The sequence below is a fragment of the Pithys albifrons genome, chromosome 3 (assembly GCF_047495875.1).
Source record: "Pithys albifrons albifrons isolate INPA30051 chromosome 3, PitAlb_v1, whole genome shotgun sequence".
NCBI classification, from domain to species: Eukaryota; Metazoa; Chordata; class Aves; order Passeriformes; family Thamnophilidae; genus Pithys; species Pithys albifrons.
Genome location: NC_092460.1, coordinates 93,901,472 through 93,928,332, shown reverse-complemented (window position 1 = coordinate 93,928,332; position 26,861 = coordinate 93,901,472). Strand labels below are relative to the sequence as shown.

At 38.5% G+C, this 26,861-nt stretch overlaps 1 protein-coding gene across 3 annotated transcripts in view; it reads left to right on the top strand.

Annotated features, from left to right (window-relative positions):
• Positions 1-26,861, top strand: part of SEMA3D (semaphorin 3D) — a 143,814-nt gene that overhangs the window by 14,797 nt on the left and 102,156 nt on the right. Inside the window, exon 1 of one of the 3 annotated variants that reach the window (XM_071552747.1) lies at positions 7,672-7,700. The exons of the other annotated variants lie outside the window; for them this stretch is intronic. The gene's annotated coding sequence lies outside the window, so the exon portion shown is untranslated. Of the gene's footprint in view, positions 1-7,671; positions 7,701-26,861 lie in introns of those variants that run through there. 3 annotated transcript variants of the gene reach the window in all.

Sequence of the window (26,861 nt, the reverse complement as noted above, 5' to 3'; positions counted from 1 at the left end):
ACAACTGTTTCTCACTTGCCTGCTTCACTGGCTCTGCAGGGAAGGGGAGAATCCCTTTACTATTCAGTCCTTTTCTTCTGGGTTATCTGTTGATGAAGAGACAGGGATGAGTGAGCAATCAATCACTTCAGGGACAAGGACCTCATGTCAGATAGCCTGTGGATCTCCGGTATGATACTGGACTAGGTTTATGCTTGGGAATGTCTAAAATATGCTGAAATCAGAAGTATTTGCAGGAGTTTACATTTATTGATTTTATTTGTCCCTGCACACCCAACACCTATTACTTTGGAAATCAGAGCAGAGCAGTCCTAAGAACTTAGAGGGAGATTTAGAGTTTGCACAGAGGACATAAACCTGGGGGGTGGTTCCTCTGGCGTATAAAGCAATCCTGAATTCAGGATGTGAAATAAATACTCCCTAGTTTAAGACATGTATTTGGGTCACAATGCTATGAGTTTAAAAGCCCATCTTCAACCCAAGTGAGACTTAGTTAGATGAGAGATGCACCTATTACTGGTTCCCCAGAGAACCTGGGCTTGAACTAAGCACTATGTTCCTGGACACCAGAAGGGCTCTTGGCTGTTCATGGTGCAGAAACTCAGATATATGCATTTTACACTGTTAATGTATAAGGCAATAAAGAGATTATGTGAATTGCACTGAGATCAGCTTCTGTGCTCCCTTGACACCCTAAAGTCTTAATCCTTCCCATGAGTCACTTCAAACCTGTGAATTCACATCACCTACTTTGTGCCCTTATACATGTGCTGTGTCTTTCTCTGTAAGTACCTACCTCTTTCTTCTTGTTTATGTCCTCTGAATCTGACCTAGGTGCCTGATGTGGGCAGTGAAAGGTATTTCAAAGTGCCCAGAGCTTCAGACATGCAGAGGATAACTCTCTATGAGTACTTGCCCATAGGGCACTGCAGGTTGTAAAACATGATACAGAGGACAAAAAGAAAAGAGGCAAGTGACAGGAACATCCCATTGCCTATATATAGCAAAGTAGCTGTTGTCCTCTGCCTGTTACTAACAGCTGTCTCACTTATTACTCCCTCTGAATGTTTTATCCATCTGGTGTCATTCATTATGTATTTGGACGATAAGCTGCAAGGAGGAGAGGCTTTTGCATCCTCCTTCATGGTATGTGCTGCACTATGGGGTCTTGCCCCTCACTGGGGCCTCTAGGCACTCTCCCAGTATAAATAGTACATAAAAATAGATCGGCAGTGTAACATCCACCAAGAAAACTGTACGGAGACCTAAACAGTGCTTATGGAATTGCTCTACTGTCCAACATAGGGTTCATGCAATAACTTGCTGTAGTTTGCTGAATTAAATAACTGATCATGCAAAGCCTTGTGTCTGTAGGCAACATGCAGGGAGCTTGGGGGAAATCTGCAGTTACTAAAATTGGGAAGTATGCCAAAAACTATTTACAGATATGAGGAAGAACACATCTTTTGTGATGTTCAGGACTTTATCAGGTTTGTTTTGGAGTCTTTTCAAGATTAATAGCAAAATACCAAGCAAAACTTTGGAAATGAATCAAGCAAAATTTTAGCTGCAGCAATAGCTGCAATAGCCCAAGTGTTTGCAGCAGTTTCTTCTCTCTTGACAGGCCACTAATTGTGCTGCACCAGATAGGAATTTAACTAAGTGATACAGAGGTGTGCAAGCCCAATACACAGCAGAAATGTGTATTATCAGTCTTATCACCTGTATTACTAAAATTCATCTGCACTCAGAGCCTCACAGCTATATACAAAGAGCATGAGTAGATACTCCTGAAAGAAGTTAATGAGTATGTTAGAGAACAAAGATGTACCTCAGAAATGAGGTATTGCTATTCTTGTTTGTCTTGGAGTCATGAAGGTGCAGTGATTTGCTCTTGCTTAGCTGTAGGTAATCATTCCTTGCAATCAATTTGATGAGATTTTGCTGAGAATGGTTTTGGGAGGTGGAAATGGGCAGGTCCATGGCCAAGGAGGGTACATTTCTTGTGAGAGCAAAGTATTGGACGTGTAGCACCAATTCTCAGATACTTTTCAAGAGAAATTGAGACCATTTGCAGACCCCTGATCCACTTCCATTTTAAAGGTCTTTTTGTAGAAGTCCTTTTGCATTTCACCTGTCGCTCCACCTGTTGAAGCTCCATGTCCATTTGGTAACCTTGACCAAGGGTTCCTGAGGGCAAGCTCTAAGTATCTCAGCTAAGATGGCCATACAGTTTCTCTGTCTAATCAGCAGAGAGACTCCTCAGCTTCCTATCCAAGAAGCCTTGAGCGCCTGGGAGAAATCAGTTTCTGAATTGCCTGCTTAATGACTATAAATGGAAACTAGATGAACTGACACCTTAGTTTTGAAATAACTAATTTTTAGATGAAGGAATTGAAATGTTTCTTGAATTAATTTTAACTGCTTTTGCAGACACTGGGATATCAAAGACAGAACTTGGAAAGCAGCATCTGTGGCAGCAAACCCTGGACCAAAATATCTAGTTAATTTAGGGTACAGTGGCTTAAGGCAGTGAGCTGGAGTCAATCTCTTAATTGTCAACATGGGAGCCTGTTCCAGTGCCAGAAGGTTGTCAGATAACCTCTGTGCTAGGTTCTTTTTTATTTTTTTTTCTCTCCCCTTCATCTTTAGGAAAATATCCTGTTGCAATTTTGGAGCATAGGTAGCATCTTCAGTCTCAGGCTTCTCTTCTGGTGGACTGGGATGGTCTTTCATGCTGGTGGCTGATGGAGCCATCTACCCTGTTCTTCATTAGTAGTGCTGCAAGAATATATGTTTTTTAGTATGGGAAAACAACAGAGGATTTGATTAAGGATCATCACTGCCATGGCTGTTGAGCATCTGGGTGGCTATTTGTTTAAGGGAATATAATAACTTGCTCAGTGCTTTTATGTTACATCACGAATGACATTAAGAAGTAAATCAAGGAGTATGTGATTGAAGAGACTGAGGCATTTCCCTTAACTTCAAAGTGTTGTATTTAGCCTATGAATTCCAAAATTGTGTCTACAGGCATAAGATGCACATACAGGAAAACAAAGGCATAGCTTCTTATTTATCTGCTTTCCATAGCACCTGCATTAATCTTTTACGATTTGACTGGAGCCATGGTGGCCATTTTCCTGGTCTTTCTACCCAGGTTGGAAGAGCAAGATCCCCTTGTGCCATCATCTATTTTTGTTAGCTTTTTGGATGTACAGGATCCCTTGAGGTGAAAGTGCTGAAAACTGTGCAAGTGAGACTCCTAATTCTTGCTGTATCAGACTCACTGGTGGGTCATGATTTCCAAGTTTCTTCATACTAAACGAAGTCCTTCAGTTCTGCAGAAGACTTTATAGATACATGTAGGGACTCTGCATCTGGATCTCACAGATCCAAATAAAGCCATGAAAGAAAAAAAAGGTTTCTTTTAATTGTTCTCAGGAAGAGTTAGACAAATAGCAAGCGTCAGAAGAGGTAATTGTGCAATCTCCATGCATATCATTCACACTCATGTGTTAGGAAGAGAATTCCCAGCTCATGAGTGGACTTAGAGTTAAAAGTGACAAATCCACAAGGCTTCTGAAATGAAAAAAAGAAAAGAAGCTGCAGTAGCTCAACTCTTATGAATTGTTAAAACAAAACCAACAGCTGGATGGCAGAAGGGCTGTTCTTTCCCAGAAAATATTTCCTGAAACTCCTTCCAAGATCCATGCTGATGATTTATTTGTTTCAGTTTTTCTTTAACATGAATTGATTTAATTAAGAAAAAATTGGGCATCCCATCTTCTGAATATGACATGAGGATGCTAGGAATAATTTTGCTAGTTTCTTAACTGTGATTGGTTATTAACCCCTTCTTCTGAGCATATAGTAGAAGAGAACAAAGGATTCATCACGTATCCTTCTTTTGCCTCTAACGCTACCATCTTAAAAGCTCATTTCCCGCTTTCACTCTAACTTCATCATGAGCCTTCGGTCCTCAGTCCTTCAGATGAGTTTCCAGCAAGCACAGCAGCACTCAGCATCAGATGTTTATAATAAATCAGCTAGTGCTGACTGCAGCTGAGACAGACTCCATGAATAGGTCCTCTGGCAGGGGGGAACAGGTGGTGACATGTGGCACGAGGACTGTGACAAGAACTGGAGATCAGTAGTGTACCCCTGTCACAGTGCTGCCCTCATGGCTTTTATCACCTCTCTTTCAAGGTCAGTATCTCATGGAAGGTGAACTAAGAGCATCTGTGAAGAGGTTGGTGAAATTCTGCTCTAAAACCAGCAACACCTTGTAGGACAGTTGTGTGCACTGTAGTGGTTATCAGCTGTTTGTTGTTTCTTTCCAAGTTTGTCAAAGCTTTTCTGAAAACCGTTTCCAGAATCATAAAAAACAGCTGATGTTTTAGCCTGGCAGTGCCTTTTATTTAAAAAAAAAAAAAAAAGAGAGAGAGAAAACTCAAAATAGTTCACCTGTAATTTATCTATCTGCATGTTAATAAAACCTGGAATTCCCTTCCCTTTTTCATTTCTACCTGATGGCCTAATTTTAGCTTGATTCTGACATGTGCTTTTAAACTGCTGGAATATTTTGCATGGTTTTGCCACGTCTTGTATTTTCCACAGGAATTACACAATGAAAGGCAGTATTTTTTTAAGTGCCAAAACTTGATGGGATGTTTTGCTGGCTCTGTCACTGACTTGATGGCTTTAGTGGTACATTTCCCTGGTGGCTGCAGGGACTCTCAAGCAGATCGTAGGGGAAACAGATGGGTCACATCTGTATTTGCAAGTTAAACAAGGTCAAAGTACTATGTTGGCCTGCACTAGCCCGTGATGTTAGTGTGTTCACTGGACTGGTTTTGCTCTTTTCAACTATCACATTTCCAAACTGCCTTATAAGCTGAGGGGATGTGGAGGGTTCCCAGGAGACAATGTGGATGAGACCCCTTGGTTTTGAAGAGAATGAGTGATTACCTATAAGGACAGAATCTGTGCCAGGCTGCTTTGTCTCAGGGTCTGCAAATAGTGTCTGGCACATTTTATTTATTGATACAGGTTTAGACTTTGGGTCTGGAAGCTCAAGTCAAAGCTGCTCTAGGGATGACTATACTATATTCCTATAATTACACAGGCTTTCCCTTCACCTATCTTTTGTTTGTTTTGTCTTCCAAGATGTAAGCTCATCAGAGAATGTATTGACACTTGCTCTTTATTTGTAGGGTGTTTAGTACCATGTGGTCCTGACCTACATAGATTTCAGTTCAAATAAATGCAGATGAATCTGCCCTTGCCTGTTTGCTTTCAGCGTGCAAAGGTTTCCCTGACTGTAACTGCACTGTTAGGAAAGGAGCAAGAGGTATCCTCTTAAGAACTGTAAAACCTGTCTCTCTTCAGTACTGGCTATTTAATTTTGTAGACTTATGTCAGACCCTTAAGGTTAAAAATGTTTCTTTTCTTGTCTTGGCTTGAACAGCAAATGGAATGTTTCAAAGGAAAAAAAAAAACAAAAAAGAGTCTGTATGAGGCAGGCCAGAGTGATGCAGCCTTGCCTGTTTTTCTTGATCTGAAACATTTTATTAGCTGGAGAGCAAAATGATCTGGCCACCTCTGTTTCCATCCCATTTTTGGATGGAAAGTTGCTCACCAAACAGTCGCAAAAGCAATCATTTACTCATGAAAGACCAGATCTTTGCTCATTTTATTTGCAGCATGATATTTTCTTGGTTTTTCTTCATCTCTTCTGCCTCCATGGATGCCCCAAAAGCTGGACAGTAAATGCTTTTGGCTGACAATGAACAAATCTCTGAGATGATAATGAGAAGTGGTAAATAAACTTGCCGTTTCTTATGTGATACAGACTTGAACTCTGCTGAAGGGGCCACATGGAGCAAGGTCAGGAGTGTGATGAAGTATAGGTTTGGAAGGGGAATCTGCTGGAAAGATAGTGTAACCCACTGAGTGATAAGTGCTGACAGACTGGCACCCTGGTGTTAGAAGTGCTTTCCCTTGCAGCAGAAGTATGTCTCTGATCCTGTTGTGTTATGGCCAGACTCAGTCTGTTTTGAAAGCCTATACTTTCTTCACATGGAGACTCATAAAGATTCAGGTTGAATGTAGTTAACAGAACCCTGAATTTTGTGCAATGTTAAAGATGAATTTTAAAAATTTGATATGGCTTTCCCAAAAGGCATTTATAACAATAATCATAAGCATGTGTCAGTACATTTACGTTACTATTATATGTTTACATTAATATTTTTGTAACACTTCCCCATTAAGTAACTATGTTTAGTGTGCTAGTTCACAGAGAATAAAAGTATTATGATTTCAAAAGAATGGTAAAATAATAACACTAGGGAAGTTCAGTCATCTTAACAAATTGGGAGCATTATTCAATCTGTCCAGGCAGTCTCTTGCATGGTTCCTGTTCTTTTCTCTTTCTTTCCTGTGGGTTTAGCTTGTGAGTGCTCCCAGTATGGCCACACAGGGAGACAAACTGAAATATATGAGTGAAACACAGGGTAGTAGGCAGAAGATTAAGTGAAACTTTCTGGGACCCTCCGCGAGAAAGTTACTCTGCTCTTTACCCAAACCTCAGTGACAGAGGTAGTATCAGAAGCTAGTCAGGGATGGTTTGAGTAAGATGGACTCTTAAGACACAGTGGTGATATGTTTTCAGTTCCTTGAATCAGTTTATTTCAGTTACATTTGCAAATTTATGTATACAAAAAGAACAGGATTACAAAATTTGTAAATGGAAAAGCTTGGGAGAAAGAAAAAATTTTTTTTTTTTTTACCTTCAGTTTGTAATCTGGGGCTTGGGCAAGTTCCCCATCTCATTTGCTGTGGCTCCAGGACAGCAATATCCTGATACATTTTCAGAACACTTCTGGTACCTGTCGTGGCAATTCTATAATCTTGTCTAGTTCTTTGACAGTCTTTGCTCAGAATGCTTCAATGCTTTGGAAGACCAAGAGGAGTCAGAGATAGAACCCTTAATAGTATATAGGACTAATCAGGGTTCTTTTAATTACTGGTGTACAGAGGGTATACCTGCATAGATAATTCAAGAAAATTGTTTTAATTTTCATTAATCAGGAGCAGACATGTAGATATATCAGCTTTCAGTGATATGCAGCCATGCTCCCCTCCGCTGGAAACAAGAAATAACTTACAAGTACTTGCATTTTCAGCATCCCAAAGGATAACTGTGCTTTCATTCTTTCCTGCTCTATAGTGTACATGTGCTAGGCTGCATTTTCAACCATACAATCAGAAAGCCTGTGTTCCTCAGGACTCTTGGGTCATTCTTGCAGAGGGTGGACACTGAATGAGAAAGACACCAAGGAAGGAGAAACATGTCCTGTTGTTTTTAAATGAGCTGCATTAAACATTTCCTTTGTTTTCCCTCTGCTTCGCAGGCGTACTGCGATAGGTAAGATCACATTGCTTTCCATCACATTGATTCCAATTATAACTTTGTGACTTTTCAGTTCTTGGACATGTAATCTTCTCAGTTCATTTATGATGAAATTCCTGTTGTGTAAACTGATATTTTCTTCAATTTCCTCTGAAGTGAGAATACTACCACAGTATGGACATGTACACCTAACATCACTGATACACTTTTCTGTCTTAGTAGCTGGAGAATAAGAACCTGGTACACAGTTATTGGAGTCATGAGAAGGCACTAAGCAGCTCAGGTTAGTAGTTTCACTTTCTGGTGGTTACTGTCCCTCTCTGTTGGTTATGTAGCTCTGAGTGACCAGGCTGCCAGCTTCTGTTGGTCAGGTACCTAAACAGAGTGAAGGTGAGTTTGAATCCTAAAAATATTATCAAATATTTTTGCACTAAATTAATGAAAGGCAAACTCCACTTTCATTACCTGAATGAATGTTATTGCTAACTCTTCTGTCAAAAGAACTTAGAACTGGAACTAAGACAATAAATTTAGTATTTGTGTGCTAGTGAACACAGGTATCACCACTATTACAGGGTTATGACCCTGTACCTAATTAGTGCAACTTCAGTGAAATCAGTGGGCACATACCAAGACATGCTTTAGTGATTCCTCTCTGCATTGCTCTGTTAGAGCTCCATAGGGGAGACTTTATTATATATCTGTATTATAAATCTCTACTTTCACTAAAAATGTGAAGATCTTCACAAGGAAGTTAATTTCTGGAAAAAAAGAAGGAAAATGAGAATCAGTGCTATTTGCAACTGTAAGCTTTTCTAAAGAATTGATCATCGTCATTGAGGAAAAATAATTGCATTTTCATGTTGTGTTAGGAATTGGATGATCTCAAGAGGCTTGAAAACCTTCAATGATTATGGGCAATAGTATTACCATGGGTAATAGTATTCATACCAATTTCTATATCTAAGTAGACATGTATCTTCCTAGAAAAGATAAATTAGTCTTCACTTTTAATGTCATGTGTGGGTCTTCAGAATTTATTTATCTAAATTAGATTCAGTCCAAAGCTTTCATATTTACTTCTGCAGCTCATTTGCTCGGGAGAACCAATTTACCTGACACCTCGTGTGTGATGAGACAGCTCTGTGCATTTCTAAAGATCAGTTCATCTTTGTGAAAACAGAATTAGGCTGTCAGGGTGCAGTTGTTCAAAATAAGCTCCACACTTCACCGATGTGGTGGGTAAGATCACAGTTTACAGATCTACATAGGATTTTAGAAGGAATTCATAGGGATTCCTAAGGGGCTTGACCTTGGTGACAGTGTTATTGACATAACTCATTTTCTTCTCTGTTACATGACGGAAATCTGAAATGCAGCCTTATTAAACAGCCTCACTGAGTTGTAGGACAGGTACAACTACTTTTTAATTTAAATTTAATTTATTAACACAATTCCTATTAGGGGAATTTTCTGTGAAAGAAATGAACCAACCATCATCCTGGCAATTAAGAAATACTTAGAACTGGAGACTCTGGAATAAGTTCCCTAATTTTATTTGGTGCAGAGTGGGAAAAGGAAAAAGAAACCTGAGTGTAATTCTGTTTTACATTAAGATGCTTCTGCTATCACAGTTGGTACAATTATAGAAAGCTTTATAAAAACTGGAAACTACAGTGCAGAGAAGGCAATGCTGTTTTGCATTGTGACTCTTATTTAATACTTCAGATTTTCTCAGTATTGCACAGCTTAAATTTAGGCACCATTTAAACAAATGGACTGCTAATCCATGACACTGCATGTGTTTTTCTGTTCTTATGAAAGCTTCTGAAGAATCACCAACTATATTATGAACATTATTTTGCAACAAAGTTTGCGTCTGTGTAATTGATCAGTATTTTGCTGACTTTTTCTTTTATACTAAAAGAAGAACCATTGTCTTGCATTAAAAAAAATAAAATTACACTTCAGATTATATTGGCTTAGTGTATTGAATTTGTTCCCAGAGATATGTCCCAGAATCTATCTTGCTGTGCAATGATAGTTTATAATTAAACTTCTTGTTCCCTGGAGAGCCCTAGTTTTGGCTTTCTAAGAGTGAAAATGCAACGTGATAGATGTGTCTTTGTTATTTTTGCCACAGATGAATGGAACAAATGTTCAGATTTGTCTAAATTACATGGAATCTTTAAAAATTAAAAAAAAAGCCATACCAAGCAACAAAAACCAAACAACCCCCCTCCCCCCCCAAAAAAAAAACAAACAAAAAAGCAGCTGTTTGTTTATTTGAAGGAATTCTGCCAGTATTTGGAAGCAACAAAAGTGCAAGAACAAATAGTTATTTAATTATTTTAAAGCATTAGTATTTATTGGCCTATTGTTTGTGCTAAATTGAGCTGTTTTCATGATGTTAGTCTTCTTAAGACAACACACAAATATGCAGTTAATATCCTGAGGATTTTTAAAATAGATGTTGCTTTGTCAAATGTCTTTCAGAACTGGCTTTGTTGTGACAGTTGTATTAGACTGTCTTTTGTTTGGGTATTGTTCCTATAGTCAGCTCACACAGGATAATCAGCTCAGCCCTTTTTCCCTTCCAAATCTATTTTACCAAGCCCAAAGTGTTCCTCCCTCCCCCTCCTTTTGCAGGTGCTTTTCACAGGGATGCTCTGCAGCATCCTAACAGTGGGACTGGGCAAATCCAACCCAGCAGGGCTGAATGGGGTTGTGAAATGGGTAAATCAAGGTCCACAGTTTGTCTGATTGCGTCACATGGTTTTTGTGAAGACACATTTGCTCTGTAGCTCAGTGACACACAAGTTCCCAGCACTAGCTGTGGCTGAGGGTATGTCTCTCTCAGAAAGGCAGCATTGCCTTTTGGTCCCCTTCTGAAAGTTCTGCTTTAATTTTGAATGCTCTAATTTGTGGAATTAGTGCATAAGCATTTTACAGGCAACATCCTGCCTGGAACCATATGTTGGACTAGGCTGAACTAGAAGATACACTCTCAGGGTCGGGGTTAGTCTGACACACAGGAAAGAAGGAGAAGCGTTGTTGCAGAGTTTCGAAATTTTCCATCCTCCAGCTTGGATATCAGACTGGTCCAGATCCCAGTGAATGTACCCATCAATTCATTGCTTGCTTTTAGGACAGGCTTTTTGGGAGTTGAGTAGATTTTTTTTTTTGTTTCTCTGTTTCTCTGTCTTTGCATATATCAAGGAGTCATAGCTAACTATCTAGCTTTCTAAATTAAACTTCAGTTTAGAATTAGGTGCTTAACATGAGCAAAGAGTTTTTGGGTGCTCTGTGATGGACTTTGATAGTCTCCTTGGGTAAGACAGTCTGCCAGGTATAGGTATCCCTGTTCCCATTCAATTTTTGTTGTTTGGATAGTAAATAATTTCAGTGTAATATAAATGCTCCTCCAGGTTTGAGGCAATCACTGTGGTTTCCCCAGCATAGTCTTGCTCCAGCCCAGCTTGACACAGCAGAATATGGCCACAGCTGAAGCGATTGGGGGCACCACTTGGAAGAACAGGTGCTACCCCTGTTTGCTCAGGAGCCATCATCCTTTCTTTGTTTCACCTTTCCCTTCATCTCCCCCAGAACTCTTCCACCATTCCTGAGCCCCAGCCATGCCCCAGACCCGGGCTCACCCATTGCAGTGGCAGTTTGGAGCTTCGCCGGGGTCCCTGCCCGTGCTGCCTTCCTCACACCACCAAGGTTTTCCGTGACAGATGACAGCATTGTTTCCTAGCCTGGTTTCTGGGATTTCTTGCCATGCCTCCTGCCTCAGAGTTTGGCAATTGCCCTTGCACAGTGTGCTGAACTCCACATGACCATCCTGAGGGATTTCTCAACTGTGGCGTCCTGCGGCACTGCACGAGAATCTGCCTCCAATTATCTTGGGAGCACAACTCCAGACACATGTATTTGGTTCAGCAAATGCTATTTGTTTGCTGGGTGATGATGTTTTTCTAAGCTTATGCTTTATTCATAGCATGAGTGGCTTTTCTGCAAGAGGTGGTGATGTGTCTCTGGGTCTTAATTTTTTTTTCTGGTTTAGAAAATATACTTCAAACAGCTGAAGCAGCACACATTAGATAACTTATGTATGAGTAAAATTAGAGTGATAACCAGGGACTTAGGAATTAAATTAAATAATTATAGTCACTAGGTTTTAAAAACAATATGGCATTACTGTGATGAAAGAAATAATTTTGATTCAAGGATGGGATAGATCTTGGTTTTAAATTTAATTATATATTACAATTTTGTGATTGTCATTGTTGGATTACTCATGGGATTTAAATGCACACTTTTTAAAATGAAAAGTAGAAATAAGTATTTTTAAACAATTAATTTCAAGATCACTAAGTACATTATTACCTGAGCTACAAGACAATTTCATATTTGCTTTGATCCTCTTCGATCTCAGACAGATAGCAACCAGCTTTCAGTAGTGTCTCTTCATAATGTTTCTTTTTCAATATTCCCATGTCTTGGACTAAATTGCTTCCATGGAAGATGTTCAGTGGCCCAAATGACTGTATTTGAGCCCTGAATTTGTTGTATCTCTCTTCCTGGTTGTTCTTTTGGCCTCTTTTCAGGTTAATAAATTAAAACTAGATAAGCTTCGGGGGGGGGGGGGGGAGGACGTGGAAAGGAGAAAGTCTATTTCAGCATGTTAACCCAGTAATATTACTGCATCATCAAAAGAATGAAGCTGTGTATTTCTCCTGAGTCCTGAGATGAATACCTTTTTTAAACCCGGAGATTTATATTCCTGTGGGAATGTAAGTGATACCAAGGGCAACAGGTTTTGAGTGCAGCTGTAGTTACCATTAACAGAGATAAGTATTTCAAGGAATTTTGATATTTCAGCCATGCTTTGATATCAAAGGTCTCTTATGTGAAATACAGAACTATGCCAACAAAAATACAGATGACCATTGAGTAATACTTTCTGCCTTTTTTTTGTTAAAGCTTCTAAAATGCATTATGTTTTGAATATTTAAGAAAGAAGATCATAATAAACTGCAAACTCATACTTGGATATTGTGAATGAGAATAGTTTCTTGTGGAACAAGACACTCCTATATGTGCTGTGTATGCCTATTTTATCTTCAGCCTTTTTTATCTTCAGCTACTATGAATATAAGAACATTACAAATCACTTTAAAATGCCTTTTATGTTGACAGTCAGAATATTGGATCAAATACCTTGAAAGAAATACAGAAAAGTGGGCATGTGTGAGATTGTAGAGTTCCCATACTACCAAACAGTACAGTTTTTAATCCCTGTACTTAGCTTTCCTTTTCCAGTAATATGGAATAGAAAAAATAAGTCTAAAAGCCTAGAAAATTAATGAGTAATTTGAAGTACTGCCTTCAGATTTCACAAATTCCACAGAGAAGTGAAGAGTCACCACACTGAAGGAGGGGCTCAGTAGCTCTGGGGGATTGACCAAGGCAGAGAAATCTGCATCCTGTGTATATGATGAACCAGTAAAACAAAGCTGAAATAAAGCTATTGTTAATTTGAGCAGTTCCATGTTCATAGAACTCCAGATAAATTTATTAGATTTAGTAGATTTTCTTTTTTATATATATTTTAAACTTGCTTTTGCCAAATACCAGTCTCAGAACTTTGAACCCTACACTCTGACAAGAGGCGGGAGTGTTAAAGTGGTGCGAAGAGAAGCTTTAGCAATATCTTTTCTTCTTTTGCCACTGTCCCAATGCAAAACTTGGAGACTCTCTGAAGGCATTTGCCAGCATTTACTATTAATCTCCAGTCTATAGCTACATACTAAAATTTTTTTTGAACCATTTTCAATGGGTCATATAAATAAGTCTGCTATCCAGCCGTTATTCATCTAAGCAGCAATGCAACCTGATTGTATTGTGTTTTTCCTATTGGAAAATCTTGTCTGTCTTCATTTCTACTTCACTAATATTTTACTTTTCATTTTTATGAAGGCAGAGTGCATGCAGACACGGTACCTGCCAAACTCAGAGAGACTGCAGACATAGATTCCAGTTTTTAAGTTTCTAGGGCTGTGTGGATTCAGGTTCAGGCACTCTGACTTGGAACATGCAGATATTTTTTAGCCATTTAATCTTTGGAAGACAAAAGTCATACTGGCATGGAGGAAAATACAGAAATGCAATCTATAAACCCATGAAAGAATGTCATTGCATTACAACAGCTTAACAAGTTGTCATACATCAGTTGAAGCACTGTAATTTTCTGTCTATGCACTTGAGCTTGCCCAGAGTGAGGTAAACATCCATGTGCTCGAGGGATTACCCATTAAATAAAGCATTATGTTTTAGTACTGAGAAGTCTCTGTTGTCCTCCCATTATTTTCTACTTTAAAGACAAATTTATTCTGCATAAGAGTAATTTTAATTATGTGGTTTGCTGTGTGTATATGTTGGATGTTTTTCAATTGCTCATGCAGACTGTGGACAAACATGTGTGCATACACAACATTTTCCCTGCTATAATTTGGTATTTCTGGCACTTTGCAATAGCAGGGTCAAAGCCAAACTGTAGCTACCTCTGGAAAATCTTAAAAGTAGCTCTACTCGAAAAAGGCAGTGTAACTTCCATTTTAAAACCTAATGAGAACTTATTCATTTTCAGAGAGTGTAATTCTTTCTACCATTGTTTCAATGTTAATTTTTGATAAAAAAATCATTAAACTTTTGAATGTATTTTTGAAGCAATTCTGAAACTCACTAGAGAGTGACAGAAATGTCTTCACATTATTGTGATCCACTGCAGGTACTAACTTAATGTGAAACTTGACTTTTGATACATATAATCAAAATAATATTTTTAATTCTAAATGAGTAAACATAGCAAATTTGATCCTTGGAATAATTACAGTTTATAATACTGATTTGTAAACTTTGGAGGGTTTTTTTTTGCCAGAGCTCACTGTAGTATTTTTGAGAGATTAACCCATTTGGATATTTATGACCACTCATAATTCACTCTCTGGGATGTTGCTAAAGAAGTTGCATTCTGACAGGCCCTTAAATTAATGCCTACACATCTATGAAGCGTAAGTATGCAGTATATAAAGTACAATTATTTTAAGTATTTATATTTTTCTACTGATCCACTATAATCTTAACAAACTCAAAGGAGGAATCCCTTTCACAAGTTGTAAATTTCAAGTTCTGACCTATTGACTTAATGAGAATAAAAATTCTCATTGTGAGTAAGATGTTCATCATATCTTAACATAAAAGTCCAGGAGTCAAGGAAACGTCTGACTGGAATAAACATGTAGCTCATCCAGTCTGCCATTCTGGCACCAAGACTGGGTAAGACCAGATGTTTCAACGGAAGGCATAAATCTTCACGATTTTAGTCTTCTAAATTGAACATGGTGTTTCTTACATCACTCACGCCTTGAAACATGAAGATTAATAGAGCTTATAGCTGTATTTCCACAATCAGTTTGTAGCATAAATCTTAAAATACATTTCTTAAATCATTTAACAATTCTGAGAACAGAAGATTTTAAGGATAAGTTATCAACTTGTGCAAAAAGTAAAACCCTTCACTTCAACTCCCCCTTTATTAGAGTAAAAATTTTGGATATGAGAAAACCTGGTCATTTCAGTAAACGAAAAGTGAATTTTACTGTAATTTGAGAAAGGAAAAGGGCCTTGTCACGGAGAGAGGTGTCAGAGCTCCCCAGCTGCTGGGTGCTGGGATGCCTTTTGGATCCTGCCTTCCTGAGGGTATGAAGAGTGATGTGTGGGAGCCCTTATGCTATTGATGTTGAGCCACTGTTGGCTGTGAAAGATGGAGGATTTCTCTTTCCCTGGTCATAGCTGTCTTTTTGCCCCACCCATGTATTTTCCAACATTGGCAAAAACTTATTTTGTTGAATATTCAAACCTTGTCCTGGACTCTCATCAAAGATTTAATTGTGAAGTGTTATGTCTCATCTTGTGCAGTGACCATAGCAAGATATTTTTCTTTGGCAGCAAACACTCATTAGAACTGACCACTACTATTACGTTCTTAATTTTCTCTGACTGATTTTCACTTAATTTCCCAGTCAATCTGTGAGAATATAATAATGAATAAAATAATGCAGTAGCACGTGTAATGCCCCTTAATGTTGAAACATTTGGATGATCATCACTAAATCAGAGTTTCTTTTTTTTTTCTTTTGTTGTCCAGTAAAATCTACTTTCTGGCTTGTATTATGGAGATTGTGGTGTATGAGGGAAAATGGATATATTGTCACATATCACTGGTCGTAGTGAAAGTGGTTCTTCACACATAAGGTGGCAGACATATGAAATTGTTTGGCAGATGGTGCTGCAGTTACCAGAATTTTACAAGGGCCCAAAAGGGATGCTGGACAAGTAGTTGAAAGTGATACCTACTTGGGGATTACAAAATAGGCAGGCCACAATAGGCTCAGGAAATCTCTTGAGCTGAAAATAGGTGGAGAGAAGGGAGAGCACTAAGGCTGAGGAAATAAATTTTATGAATGTTCTAAAATTATTCTTTACACTTACTGTTGAAAAGATACTGCTAGACTGAATGAGCCTTCAGTCTTGCCATTACAAACATTTTTATATTCTATTTAAGTAAGGAGTTGTTGTGTGACAGGGTTTTTCTGGAAGAGAAAATGAATGTTGAAGGTGGAGAAAACCCAGAACTGCTTAACTGTAGAAAATCACTAAGGTTTTTTGTGATGCATATTGCTAAGGAAAGCAAATTGAGAGGTACCTTTAATGTTGAAACAAATTTAAATGTGATTACTTTCTCAGATACTGCATAGGTTTGCAATCTTGCTATTTTAGCTTTCACATTTCTTATTACTGTGAGGAATAGATTTGCATTGTTTTCTTGGTGGTTTCTACTGGTAATTGTCCAAGCACATATAGAAGGTATTTGCTGATATAGCTTCACATCCCGTACATCCTACATGCTGCTTTCTAAACCTGCACCTGAACTGAATTTCCAGAACTTTCACTACATACACATATACTATTGATAAACAAACAACCAGCTGTAGCAACTATGTCTGCTAAAGACATTCCTCTTTTTCGGAAAAGAGATCTTTATGTGGAAAAATTAAAAGGAGCATGGTCAATTTATAGTTCATGTGTTAATCCAGTGACTCATGGTATTGAAATTTATTATGCACATAAGGCATTTATTTTAATCTTGTTTTTTTTTTCATTTGTCTCCTCCTTTGTTAGGGTTGGCCTTGCATGCTGCATTATCTTTTTATTGTTTTGTGTTTTTAAATGCTTATACAAGGACTTCTGAAAAACAAGAGTGTGGCTGAGGTGCCTCTTAAAGGAAGAAAGGCGCCAAGGTTTGAGTGGGCTTTTTGAGTTCACTCACTCTGCAAGTCCTGACTGCCAGAGCTGAGTTATAACTTGTAAATGTCACTGGAAACAGCTGACTTTCTTATCATCCATAAAATTTAAATTTGCATTTGGCAGATTTTTTGTTGCCAAAAAGTTTAGGAAGTTATAGTTATCATTGTTATTATTGCTGTTCTTAATATTATTATAATTAATGATGGCGGTGAAAATTATAACGCTCCTTACTCCCAAAATGGCTCTACTTAATATTGAGAAGGCCAAAACTCTGATGCAGTGTTTTTCTTTGCATATTTTAATGTTTTGGCAGATAATATCAGCCACAGACTGGTATCAGCCATCTTAAATAACTGCTTGCTGATCATTAGCATGATTACAACCCACGAGCTTATAGGTACTCTGAAAACCTGTCAAGACTAAGAGCTGTGAGGAGGTATTTTTCCAGAAAGTCCATCTGAAAGAAAAGCTGCTTTTCCCCTCCTCCCAGTTTATTAGTGGCATGAGACAATAGCAATTTAGCAATCATTTCCTTGGTACAAGTTATTAGTCATCTTAGTTCTTTTGAGATGATATTTTCAGTGGGCTTTTTCTTGGCATTAGTGGCACTTCTGTCACCATATGGTTTAGTCAATTATCTCCAGAATAACAAAACTCACTGTTTATGTGTATGTTTCTATGTTTTTTTTAGGGTTCACAGAAATGTGACTATTCTATGTGTCCTAGAAAGAGAATTGTGAGACCTTGCCCTGCATTGTACATTACACAGAAGGAATCAGTAATGAGCTCTTTCTGTGCCTCAGGAGAAGCACAAAGCAACTGGAGTGGGACTAAGGGTCTAGACAGCTGATTTCAGTGAGGATGGAGGATGGTCAGCGTTACAGAGAAAATGTTCGATAGCTTGTCAATTCATGACCCTAAGGTCTAAGAGACTTCCCTTCCCTGAGACAAATGCTGGTCCCCATTAATATGAATAGTTGAACTTCATTTGACATCAGTCAGTCCAGGGTCTGAGTGCAAGTACATTATTCCCTGTGCCATTAATGCTAGTCACATATCCCAGCTGAGCAGACAAGGGAAGCAGAGTTTCTAGTAGTCATTGTTGTTTTGCTTTTGCAGTACTGTGTGAAGATGGTAAATAAATTTACTCCTTTGTCACCATGTTCTGTGCTTTATTAGCTTCAATATAGTTTTTGCATTTTACAAAGTTCGTCTTGAAACATGTGCTTGTTTATTTAAAACTGATTTGCTGTGTCAGGTAACCCATTTGACTGGGTAGAAATAAGCATATCATGTTTAAGATAGTGAGATTGGTGACTGGCAATGAATATAGTCTGATTGCACTCTCTATTCACTTTAAGTCCTCCTGGAATGTTGACTGAGTACATTTAGCATCAGCTTCCCCAGCTGTTGAACAGAAATAGTAGGAATACATTTCCTTTGCAATGACTCAATAATGTATTATATACTAGTTGCTGTATATTTTAAATTAAATGTATGAAAGATATTATAAAAGTTTTGAAAACTATGTGTAACTAGTGTTTTATTCCTCTTGGCACAGAAATTTTGGTTTTGCATTGTGACTTTATTTAAATAAATGATAATTTGCTTAATTTGCTTAACTGGTTGTTACCTATCTCATTTTAGAGTTAGGTGGTTCCTGTTTTGTTTCCTGAAGGACCCAAGGACCCAGATTCCTTTGGAACAGTCAATATGTAGTTTTTCCTGATCATTTATTCTTAGTAGTTTGGTTTTTTTCTGGTTCCTTGTGAAGCAAAGGCCCTTCAGAGGGTCTGCCTGTGTAAGGCAGTTGTATAATGTGTGCTCATTTACTTAGTTATATTTGTAAGCTCCAGCTGTGCCCATCACTTGCTAAATCTGTCAATGAAGGATTTTGTTTTAAATTCTGCCTGGCTTTGTTTTCAGATGTCTCTGAATTCCTTCCTGTGTTGAGTCACAGCTGTGAAAAGAGAAATCTACCTCTTTAATTCAAAGGGTCAGTGGTTTAAAAGCACGAAAGCCTGGTGGGGAATGGCTTAAGGAACATAGTTAATCATGATGATCCCAAGGCTTCATAAACTTGCATAGGGCTCATCTGACATGAAGAGCCCTGGATATCTTCAAACCCTGGTTTCTTTGAGAAGTGGTTGCTTTACTGGGGAGTGGAATTCTCTGTAGAACAAGCACCTGTGCCGGATGTTTGCCACCTGCTCAGCCGTGGCTATGGAAACACAATCTTCACCACATCTCTTTTCTAGCTAAGCCACTGTGGAAACCAAATCATTCCTAGTCCTTTTTCTCCCCACAGCCTTGATAAGTATTTAATGTGGTAACTACAATGGCTTCCACTTCTTGCTGCAATGAGGACATAATAGACTGCCAGGAAGGAGTTGCTAATTTGGACAGAAAAGAGAGGTCAGCCTGGAACACACAGCTGGTATCTTGTCTCCTGGGTGTGCAGAACTCACTGGCTTGGTGTGGGTGTCAGCAGTTCATCCAGTGGCATTTCTCACCCAGCTTCTTCTTCTAGCTCCAGTGGGGGAATCCTGGAAGAAATCCCCTTCTGGTCTCATCAGTGCAGACAAAAGCCTTATTTTGCATACAGTGTCAATAATTTTGACAGTTTTGTGTTTAGTTTTCATGTGATAGACAAATCAGGACTGTGTGGGTGAACTATACCTGGCAGGTGTGAGATACTGAACTAAGTTACACAACTAATGCAGTGCCTGTATCTATTCTCTATATACATCACTTGTCCTATGCACACGTGCTGTTCTTGGTACAGGAGTTTATTATCTGCTTGTGAATCAACTCTTGAATTGCTGCAGCTTTTGGACAGTTTTATAAAAAGAAAATGATCCTGATTTCAGTCTGATTTCAGTACTAGAGTAGTGGATCTGTGAGCAGCTCAGGGAGGTGTTGCCCTCATCAGAGGAGTCCTTGTGAAGATAAGATCCCTAAAGAGTGGGAAAAGCCACCTGATGGCTGTCAGACACTTAAATTTAAGTGGAAAGGTGTTGGATGTTGAGAAAGTTCTTCAATGTGTGATTCAGTTCAGTTATTCATTTGTCCAATAATTGTTAAAAGAACTAGTAGAAACATGAAGGTTGAAAGAGAACATGAGGAAGTCGTATTTGTAGTTAGAGCTACTGTTTGTAGTTCAAACGGTGGATAACTTCAGCATTGGATCAGATTGCGCAGAGCTATGTCCAGTCAAATTTCAAATATCTGCAGAGTTCTCTGAGCCCCTGCTCCAGTGCTGACAGTCCTTGTAGGCAGTGAACCACAGAACTCCCTCAAAGTTGAGACTGCCTCATCATCTTATGGGAAAAGTTATTACTGGAGAAAAAGAAATTAGAGTGGTGTTTTGCGTCCTACCTTTTTTGTATTGGTCTCTAGGTCATGGGAAGTAACTAACTGGTTAACTGTCTAAAAGTCTTTCCTGTTTTTCAGTGATGTATTGATTCATCTATGCACTCTGTGTCCTCACTTTGTCCTCACGAGACAAAGGAAAGTTATTGTGGTTTTAAACCAAAGTGGAAATATTTTTGTGTTGGATGGAGGAGGTGATGCCTGAATTGTTTTCTTTTTCTGTATGGCTGTTTCAGATTCCAGGAACAGTCATGCTAGCACCCTTCACAAAGCAGCTTAAAAATAGACGAGCAAAACAACTATTGCATCAAATATAAATTGATTTCTGCTGTAACAAAAGCATAATGTTCTCTGAGGGTCTGATGACAGCATGTTTTAGCCTTGAAAGTGGTAAAAATGATGATCAGAGGACACAGGATTGTTAAAGCTTTAATAACCTGCTGTCTAAACTCACCCTGGCAGCATGTTACTCCTTACACAGTTCTGTGAGGTTCTTATAGAAAATGAAACTGTGATTGCTTGTAATTTTCTGAAGTTTGCACAAGAATTTAAATAAACTGTAAAACACTGGAAGAAGTGGTAATGTGAGTCATGGATCTCGCTGCAGGAATCACAGCCAGTAGTCTGTTGTCCCTGGGAAGAAGGATGGCTGGGTGACTCAGGCACTGCCTGGATGTCAAGGGGATGTGGTCCTAAGTGCTCATGTGACCTTATCAAAGGATGTCATCGCCTAAAAAAAAATCAATTAGCTCATAATGACAAGGGTAGAGGATAGGGAATAGAGGCATTAAAGCTTTTAAACTGCTCAAGTGCTGTGGTGATAAGTACCTGAGGGAAACCCATCCAGACGAGTACATCCACATGGAGTTAGTGACTATACAGAGGCTCTGCTGATCCCCTGTCACATGTCCTCCAAATGTAAATTAAATATTTAAAAAAACTAGGAAGAAAGCAAATGTGTTCAGCCGAACAATAAAATAACTGGGTTAAAGGGCCAACAGAGATCACTGACTGCAGTGTACGTGTTCATAGGTGTATCATTTTAGATATTTGTTGCATAAAAAGTTGATCCAAAATTAGTTGGACAATGGATATAAAATCCCCTCCTCCAACAGAGTTCAAGGGTATGGTAATGAATTATTTAAACAAAATTTGTTGGAAGTGTAAATTAAAATCCTTCCGGCATGTATTTCCCTATAGTATAGTTTATATATTGAAGCTCTGCAGACTGTGCTGTACAGAGTTCACTGATAGTGCATCAAATAATGAGGCCATACATTGATGAAAGGAATTGTAGGAAAATATGCCATTGGATATATAGCAAACATATTTGATCAAAGCTCAGCTGCCATATGAAGTGCACATTTGTTAACCATCGCTAAACTGTATTAGCCTGAATTCTTCTGAAAACTATGAGATTTTACTTTTATGCAGCTGACAATAAACTAAGGAATACTGGCAGTTAGTGAAACATTCTACCAAGATTAGTGAAATAGGAATAATCCCCAAAATGTTTAATTATATTAAGATGCCAACTACAACATGCAGTTGCCTTAACATTTGTAACATTTTGTTTTTCTCTGAGAGTCCCACAGACAGCTTTTAGATACAGCTGGGGAATCTGTGAGTGCCTGCAAGCATTCAAAGCAAAATTACAAACTAGTTGGCAATCCATTAGTGCTTACATCAGATTAATCTAGCTACAAATTTTAGCACAATAGAGCACTGGCTGTGAAATGAAATAATCATTATAAATATATTTGTAAATATACATCTTTTTTCCTTTATTTCTTTTGATTTTGGGAAGAGCTTGTTTGGAGGGTTTTGTGGTTGAGTGTTTGATTTAGTAGAGTCTGCTGGGTTGTGATTGTATGGGTGATCTGCGAAGCTGCAGGTTCTGCTTGAACACAGAGTTGGCTGGTGCCGCTGATGCATGTAAGGCTGAAATGTGTCATATGTTGTTGTATAGTATGCAGTTAATGGAGCCATACAGCACTAGGAGCTGCCTTAGGTTTGGATTGCTTGAATCAAGGACAGAAAAGTCCCACCTACTTGCATATATAGATACATTCATGCAGACAGTCGCTGGTTGTAGCCTTTAAGAGTATACACTATTGTTTGTCTTGCTGCTGTAATGTGTAGCAGTAAATCAGGACTTGATACATGACAAATTTCCCCAGAGTGCTGCACTGTCTTCCCATTAAACCATGTTTTTCACAAATGTGCAAAATACATAGTAAGGCAGGTCTCTGTTCAAGTAACTAATCTGTAAAGCACCCCATTGCCACTAGTTACTGGTGACCCCCCAAAATATCAGCCAGTTCAAGCTTCTGGTGGTAGAACTGCCTCTGCTAGAGGAGTCATGCTCCACTCCTGCAGATGTTGGAAGGTCTCCTATGAAAGGAAGTACAGAGAACAGTTTTTCCATAGCAAAACACTGGCAAGAATTCCTGGAGGTGAAAAAGAGACTGTAATCCTTCCTTTGAGTTGGCCATTGTAGCTTTATGTTCCTTTTACCAAAATATTGGTGGTTGCAGGGTCAGTGGTTTAGGTGGCTTGACAGTGCTGCCTGGGGTTAGTTCAGGCTGTAGCTGGACAAATGCAATCTGTTAGTGTTTAAATGTCCAGGCAGGTCTCCCCAAAATGAGCATTTATTTCCTCTGATGGCCATCATGACAGTTTTCTGGCTTTTAAGTATTTTCCCAAGAGCAGGCCAAGGCCATTCCACAAGCAAAGCTTCCTGCAAGCATTCTCTCCATGTCTGCTTTACTCAGAGTTGAGCCAAGCCACCCCAAGTGCTGCAGGTGGTGACAGACATTTCAGAGGAAAATTCTCTGTCTCTCTTCAAAACCCTCCAGATGTCACAGTACTTGGCAGGAAGCGGTTTCCATCTAGTCTACCTTTTCATTAATGTCTAGGAATTTTCGTGCTACTGCCTTTTTCTTTTCTTGGATACCACAGTTACACACCCTGTCTTAGCATCACTTTTCATAGCTTGAGAAGTTTTTTTGGTCTGATGGGGAAACATGCTGTACTTAAAATAATGTAACACTGAGGTTTGGCTGAGAGTTCCTTTTGATTCTTATGTGTTACTAAATCGTGCCTTACACTACTTTCTTCTCTGGCTTGTGTTTGGGTTTTGGGTTTTGGTTTTTCTTTCTTTTTTTTCTTTTTTTTAGTGATCAGATGTGTAGGGTTTTCTCATGTTGTTCCAAATAAAGAGCCTATGGGAAGCTGTTATTACAGATGTAATATGTGAAGTCATAGTTCCTTGCACAAAAGAAAAAAAGAAGGAAAAGAATCAATCAGAAGTGCATATGTATCTCATTTCAGAGTGAAAGGCATGCTGATATTTCTGTGTGAAGATACCAGCTGCACATCTGACTCTGGGACTTTTTATTCATGTGCTTACCTCTTCTCTATGATACCATTCTCAGATGACAAGGTGCTTCCCTCCTCCCATCCCATCCCATCCCATCCCATCCCATCCCATCCCATCCCATCCCATCCCATCCCATCCCATCCCATCCCATGCTTTTTTGCAGTAGATACTGTGCTTGAGAAACAGGCTACAGAATGTAAGACTATGTGTCTGATTTTTCTTTATTTTTAAGGAGACACCATATACAAAGAATTAGGGTTAGAGAGTAGCATTGTTTTACTGTCTGTCTTGGATTTATGTGTTATATGTCCAAAAGATACAATGCCACAGATAAAATTACTCAGAGTTACTGTTTCTAGTGATATATAACATGTCTGTGTGCATGGCTGTCATCTGACACTTTCTGAAAGCATTGCTTCTTTGTCTGTGAAATCTTTAGGTGTAATTCAGACCTTACTGACATTGATCTGAAACATATCCTGATATCTTTTGTAGGATAAAGTGCTCATTTCCTCTGTGTATAATTTTAGGTGTCTGATAATAAATTTCATGGTCAGATAAGTTCTTCATAGCAATGTGACACAGACCACTCTCTAAAAATTGTCCATTCCTACCAGGATTTATCTCCAGATTACGTGACTGTTAGAAATGCTTTCATCGGTAGATTGGCTTCAGAAAGATGCAGAAAAACATTTTAAAAACCCCAACAAATAAGTGAGGTCCTTAATTCTCTCACATTTCACTTCCTTTGGCACTTATTTTACTTTAGATTGAGTTTATCTTAATGAACAAAAAATCCAGTGTAATCCTCAAACATATTTTCTCTCTCTATTGGAGAGCTTTATTTATTATCAGATGGTTCTCTACAATAAAACCAGATTTTTTGCCAGCTCTGTTCCCTCAGTTGCATCCCCTTCATATCTTAGTCCCTTCATTTTTCTTTTTTCTATTTGATTCTTCTCAAGTGGGAATCAGAGCAGTGATTTTTCTTTTTGCCTTCCAGATTACTGGTGTTGAATGGATAGTGTATAAATCCTGCAAGAAGTTCAGGAAAGTTAAAGCCTTTATAGCTTCGCAAAACTCATTATAAGCTAGGTTATGCTTCCAATTAGCATTTGCTAATCATCTGAGTATTTTAACAATAACAAGGATTGTTTTATGGCAAGGCTCACCTAAACCAGATACGCTAAACCCAATGATTTAAGTAAAACAAAAAAAAAAAAAGATAAAAAAATCACCTGCTGTAGGCTCATGTAATTTTTTTTTTTTAATTGTACCATTGTCTTTTTGTTCAGTAATTTTTCCTGGTGTTGGGAAGTGATGTAATGCTGATCTGGAGTTCATGTAAAAACCAGTATTTTTCAGAGCCCTGGACGAGAACATTTCCTGCACTATAAACAGCATAAAAGCTACTTAATAAAGGGGAGAACAGTGATAAATAATACTGTTTACCACTTCTTGGATGGAGTTAGCTTTAACTGAGATTTCACAATGAAGAGAAAAGCCTCTTCTGCCAAAAAATATATGAACAGGCCATCTATCTAAGGGGTACAAGAACATAGTTTCATTGTGCTCTGGATGAATGTCATCTTTGTTATTGAAGAAGTAAGTTAAGAATGTTAAGTCTAATGATGTAATTTTATTTTTATTCTATTTGATTTTATAAGCCATTAATCTGAGTCAAAGATGCTTGTATTTTTCCCTCTTATTAACGAAAAGTATTCAATGTCCAATTCATGATTATAATACAGTTTTGAACCACACAGTAGAGAACCATACTAATTTTTTCTTTTGAAGTATTATGTTAATTTAAAGGTGAGACATGTACAAGTATATGCACTGAACATGCATAGCTGTATATGTGTTTATGTGCTTTAAATTTGTGTGCATATATGTAAAGTACATATACTTAGTAAAACTATAATAAGGAGATACCGTACCTTTCAATAAATTTGAATTTTCTATCATTTCCTTTCGTTAGTCAACAGGAGCCAACTCCAGGTTGTTCTTGAGTTTCAGTTGTCACAATTTGCAACGTAGCTATTCCATTCAGTAAAACTGAGCCATACCTCTTTACTGGAACACAAACTTCTGAGTTTTAAAATGACCTTGGAAAACTACTGCTGCAAACAGGTTTTAAATTATCCTCCAATTCCATGAAGGTTTTTGTTATGGAATTAACTGAGAGTTACATGAACTACTGCTAAAAAAGTGTGTATTTGCAGATGGGACACAGTCCTTTCAGCTCTGGACTTCATGACGCCAAGAGAAGTCGGAAACTACACAGTATTTGTGAATGTAAGATTTTGCATTTAGATAGGTTTGTGCTGAACAATCTGAAAAACCTCCCATAAGCACAGAGCTCCTTACTGTCTGTGTGTCTGAGAAGGCTGAAGAGCTCTGTTTATTGCCACAAAGGGCCTGGAATAAATTATGTTTAGTAAATTGGCTCCAGGTTTTCTTGTTTCAGACAGTAGCTTTGGAGCAATCTGTTTTATAGGCTCCACTAAATCTGACCAATTGCAGGGAGGTGACACCTCATTTCAGGGATGTGACATCATGCATGTGCCAGTCAGGTCCAGCCGCCTTGCCATTTCAGGATGGCAGGACACCAGCAGTTCAACTTTTTGTCTTTTGGCAGTTTACCCTGCAGGCCATTACAAATTTATGAGCCCCACAGGGAGGTCCGAGCAGGGTGGAGTGAGGTTCCTTGGCCCCTCTTCGGCCTTGCACCTCGCACCCCTACGTGGGGGAAATAAAAGCTCCTTTATTCCACTGGAAATGCCCCTATTTCAGTGAGGTGTGTTCATAACTTCCTTCCCTAGTCGGTCCTCCAGGTGATAATTAACACAGTGCAGATATTTCCTAGCTGAAGCCAAGGTGGAAAAGCAGCTTTAGCCTCAACACCTCAACAGTTTTCTTTTCAAACTCTTTTTCCTCATTTATTTTGGGACTGTTCATGTTGGGAAGTTTTAGAGTATGTTGGTGCTTAGCAGAAGTATTGAAAGACTAAAGGAAAAAAATAATTTTTCCTTCTCTGACAAAACTCTTCTTACTTTTGTGAGGAGGAAAGAATGGGGGAGTCAGATTTTCTTTTATGTTTTATATTTTATTTCTGTTCATGGATCTGTTTGCTTCTGAGCAGGACACTGATTGACCTTACATGTGTTATAGAGAGGAAGGATATTTCCTGAAGATTAGTAGCAAGTTAGTTGGTCTGAAGTTCATTAACCTGAGCTAGTCATTAGACTGTTAGAAGGACTCTGGGTGGAAGCTGGAATTGTAGTAGAGGATCATCATAAACTAAAAATATATGTG